This window comes from Cyprinodon variegatus, unplaced genomic scaffold, assembly GCF_000732505.1.
Source record: "Cyprinodon variegatus isolate N-32 unplaced genomic scaffold, C_variegatus-1.0 Scaffold1049, whole genome shotgun sequence".
NCBI lineage: Eukaryota > Metazoa > Chordata > Actinopteri > Cyprinodontiformes > Cyprinodontidae > Cyprinodon > Cyprinodon variegatus.
The window spans coordinates 206,712-211,739 of record NW_015151502.1 but is presented as its reverse complement, the minus strand read 5'-3'; the positions used below and the strand labels follow the sequence as shown (position 1 = coordinate 211,739).

Below are 5,028 nucleotides of genomic sequence, written 5' to 3'. Positions count from 1 at the left end.
ATTAATCGCACGACACAACTAATCGATGATGAAATTCGTTGCCAACGCTTTTAAAAGTCGATTTTTATCGATTCGTTGTTGCAGCCCTAGCGTAATCCAAACCAGGATAATACAAGTGAACATGTTTTGCCGGCAGATTTGGGCATTTTAAGTTAATTTAGGCGTTAATAAACTGTTTCAGAGGAGTGATCACAGCGATCTGCATCATCAATGCTGTGCCTGTCTCCCTGCCAGCTCCCAGATCAGCGATGCGCTGCTCCTCCTGATCTAGACGCGCTGCAGACAGCATGTAAATGTCAAGTTTAAAGTTTATGTATATTTTATTTTTTCACATTCTGATCAATTTCTTTTGTAGAAATCTTACAATAAAAATGACACTGACAATGTAAATGATAATCTCCAGTGCATCTTTATAGCAGTTTTATAGCTTGCGTAAATTTTATTTTATTTTTTTCCCCTTTGGGGTGGGGGGCAATATCAATGTCGTTCATGGGCCCCCAAATTCCTAGCAGCGCCCCTGCCTGCAGAAGCTGCAGGCTTCTTATTCTTCTTCCTCTGGTTAGAGGTGTGTTTCTGATTTTTTTTTTTTTTTTTCCAAATCCTTTGCATTTCTTAAAGATATTTAACTCTATCAGCCATAGATCCGTTAGCTGGCTTCCTGTTATGGCTGACCACACACTCACTCATAGAAAGCTGGGTGGATCTAAGCTTATCTCCAGGAAGCAACAGCAGCCATACTTACACTCCTTTCCTCATGAGCAACACCTCAGTTTGAAGGTTTATAGTCTCGTTTCCGTTCCACGCATAAACTCAGTGGATTTGTAGGTTTAAATGCGCTCCCTGCTACCCACAGACGGTGATCTCCACCTCTAGTTTTAGAGCGCAGAGAGGTGAGTTGGTTCAGCTGCTGCAGCTGCTGTGGTGGAGGCTGTGGCCTGAACGCTGCTGACAGGAAACCAACTTTGAGGTTTTATTTCTACAAATTCCACCAACCCATGATAACCTCTATTACCTACAGGTCCTTTCATTGGAACGTCATGTTGCAAATTAAGTATTGCAAATATAAATATCAAACAAACTGTATTTTTATGTTTTTCCTCCCTACTTTTCCATCTATGGTCCTTTTTTACTAACATGTGCTCTCCAGAAGTCCTATATGTTGCTTTTAGATCCTTTATCGAATCTGTTTGGTAAGAAAAGTGGAATATAACATCTACTGATAGAGGATATTGTTATGTAAACATATATATTGCATACATTTAGGGGGTATGATAGAGGTTTCTGTCCCACATAGCGGATTCAGCCGCGCCCATTCCAGCTGTAATCACCTCTGCTCCACAAATATGAGCGTAAATAAAGCGATCGGCAAACTTCTACAGTAGATCTGTGTGAGAAAAGGAGGAAAAAGCACAACCTGCTGGGAGAATGATCTTATTTCTTTACCTGTTGGTAGAATCGTAGATCCAGATTATTGTTCTTGCCGTAAAGCCAGAAGTTTCCTGCGTGTCGGCGGCGCAGCAGCATCACAGGGGAATGTATCCCACGCCCCGCAGTGGCCATATTTGGTAAAGTGTTCACTCGTTAAGTCACTTCCCCTCTTTAATGCCTCAGTTAAGAAAAAAATAAAAAAAAGTCCAGAGGCATAGACACAATAGTCTATAGCTTGGATGTTCCTTTAAGATGTTGCTCTCTCTGGATTAATGCGTGAATAACTGGATCAGGATTTTTATCCTTTGAACATAAAAGCAAAGCTTACATTTGCTTAAAGGATTCAGGAACACTTTACAATAAGGAACACAAACTTTAATTCATTTCAAGAAGAGGTCTACAGAACTAATTAGGGACTAGTTAACCAGTGAATACCCAGTTAACCCACCAAAAGTAACTGGAACTACTGTTTAGTTACCAAGGAAACAAAGATGAACTCATCAGGAACTCAGGGGCAGATTTTCCTGGGGGCCCCATAAAATTCCTTTTAGATGTATGGTTAGTACAGCTTTAACCAGTGGCACGGGAAGGGGGGTGCTGCGGGGGCTGCAGCCTCCCTCATCATAGAATCAGCCCCCCATGGTGGGGGGCTGTGGAGTAACATAATATTGTACTTCAAACATGAAATTATTTATGTATTTATTTTTAAGCTAATCATTGATAAAATATGAAATTAGTTTGTTTTTTTTGTGTGTTTTTTGTTTCAGATATGAAATCATTCCCCATATCCATAGTCGAATGGACTTTCAAGACGTTCAATGCTCAGTTTAGGCTATATTTAGGCCATGTTTGATTGGGAGCTGTTGTTTGTTTTGAATTATTAAAAGAGAAGAAATAAAGTTTAAAATGTTCATGCTTTGTTCCGATGCATTTTAAATGGCAGTTTTTGGCGACAAATGTAGGCCTACAATATTATGTTAAAACATCAGCCACAGCCCTCAACATAATGACGTCATGTGTTTTCCAACCCAGCCATCAGCCCCCCTCGCTTCAAACAGCTTCCAGCGCACCTGGCTTTTACTGATTTGTGCACATTAATGATGTTTTTATGGGGCGTGCAGGTGGTGCAGTGATTAGGTTGCGACACATCTACGGAGGCCCTAGTCCTCGACGCGGCCGACCCGGGTTTGAATCCGGCCTGTGGTCTTTTGCCGCATGACTCCCCCCCTCTCTCATAGCCCCTTTCCTGTCAGCCTACCGTCAGGAAAACGAGTCACTAGTGCCACACAAAAAAAAAACATATGTTTTAAAAAAATATAAAACATGTATGTATTTTTACATATATGTAAAAAAATATGTAAACATACACACACACAAAGCAGACCTTTTGTTGCTATATTTCTTTTCTAGCACTTTCTTTTCTTTTCTAGTGACTGTTTTCTGCTACTGGACACTTTGGCACCAAACTCTGCTCTCCAGAGCAAGCAGATTGGTAACCCCGACTCCTGCTCTACTCTATCTTTTCTTTTAAGCTGAGTTCAAAATATAGAGAGGAAAACAACAAAAAAAGGGACAGGAAGAGAGGGTCAAAACATAGAAAAAATAATGTACATCTATTCTATTAAGATTTCTGTGTCTGTATAATGGGTCTGTTTTGTGTGATGTCTTCTCAATTCAGAGGGTCCTCTGCCTGTCTATGCCTAGGGCCCCACATTTCCTAAATCCACCTCTGCAGCAATTAATTGGTAGCTAAGGAAACAAAGAGGAAATGAACAGGAATGATTAGTTAGTTACCAAGGAAACAACTAAACAGGAAGCAATGTATAGTTACCAAGGAAACAAAGATGAACTTATCAGGAACTAACGTGTAGTTACCATAGACACAAAGAGGAACAAATAAAGAAAGATTAGGTAGTTATCAAGGAAATAAAATACTTCATCAACAGTGGTAGACAAAGTACTTAACTATAGTGTTTGAGTAAAAGTATTACTTTTACTCAAAATCTTAGTCAATTATAAGTAAAAGTTGTTCAGTCAAAAATCAACTCAAGTTAAAGTACTAAATTTCTTACTTTCGAAGATGCCACAAAAAATAAGGAAAGCTAATTTGATTATGAATTTATATATTTAAAATGGGAGAGTTATTATTCCACTCACACTTTCACAGTGGAATCCAGGTTTAAGGTTGAATCTGTTACTATAAAGAAACTACAGCTCTGCTTTCTTGGCCACATGGCAACAACTCTGTCTAATTCAAATATACAAATAACATCTACATTTTCAGAATGTCATGCGGATCTCTAAAACACTGGGGTCCAAATTCAGTCCTCCACTGCTGCTATCTCACATGTTTTAATTCTTCTCCTTTGAGGTAAAGCTGCTACCTCTCAACATGTCAAAGATCTGCAGATTCCTGCTAATAAGCTGCCAGTTGATCATTGGTGTGGAAGAGGAAACTAAAACATCCAGAATAGCTGTTATTACGGATGAACTTTGAACTATGTGACCTTGTGAAAAGTTACCACAAAAACAAAGAGGAACTCAGGAAGTGATGTTTAGTTACCAAGGAAACAAAGAGGAACTAATGGGTTGTCACCACGGAAACCAAGGAGGGACTATTGAGGACCTAAAGAGTGGTGAACCCATACTTTTTAGGGGATGACTGTTACCTCAAAAGCAGCGAAAGGCACCATGAATAAACCCTACACCTGTGAGGGCACAGCTTCCAGAAAACCTGTTTCCTGTCAATAACCTGGTTTATTGGTTCTCCCTTTTGTCTCCTAATTTACCTATGCCTGCCTCTTACTTCGTAAAAAAATATTGCCTGTCTATTAATTTCTGGTCTTTATGGAGTGAAGCATTATATTAAATACTTGATAAGGAACTAATCCTTACCTAATCACTACCTGGCCATTAACTTATGTTTGTATGTACCCTAAAGGAAATTGAAACCACCAATTGGTTCTTAATAAGTTCCTGATTAACTACTCTTTGTTGCTCTGGTAACTATACATCACTTCCTAATTAATTACTCAGTGTTTCACTTCTCAGTCTACAAATAAATTACATTTGTCTTGGTCAGAATTTAATATCCTAAGCTGATGAAGATTCTCCATCATCCATCATCCAGGTCATAGTCATTCCAAAAAAAAGAAAATTAAAAACAATCCACTGGACTTAGTTTCCAAGTTTAAAGACGTTTCTCATCCTAGAAACTTTTTCAATTCAAAATGTCATGAATAGCGTTGAGTTCGAGGTTTTATACAGTAGCCGAACAACGCCTTGTTTTTGTTTTGAAAACATACTAATTGAAACGGACGAAGGGGTCCACCCCTTTGGAATAGGGGAAATTTGGCTTCTTTTATTAGCTTGCAATGTCCCATACTAAATTTAGACGTGTTACATAATTAATATCCTAAGCTAATGTTTTGCATTTAGTTCGGGTTCAATGCAAAACATCTACCTTATTATAGGACACATTAATCTCTCATCAGAGTTGTTTTAACTTTAATATTAGCACTACTGGGACCAAATTTCCCCTTGTTTAATTAATAAATATCTTAAATATTAATTAATTTTAAATGATCCTGATGACGAAAT

At 38.5% G+C, this 5,028-nt stretch overlaps 1 protein-coding gene across 1 annotated transcript in view; it reads right to left on the bottom strand.

The window, feature by feature from the left end:
* Nucleotides 1–1,523, bottom strand: part of LOC107101058 (myeloid-associated differentiation marker homolog) — a 9,771-nt gene extending 8,248 nt beyond the window's left edge. The window contains exon 1 of the mRNA XM_015399815.1: nucleotides 1,444–1,523. The gene's annotated coding sequence lies outside the window, so the exon portion shown is untranslated. The remainder of the gene's footprint in view (nucleotides 1–1,443) is intronic.
* Between the last annotated feature and the right edge of the window lie 3,505 nt (nucleotides 1,524–5,028).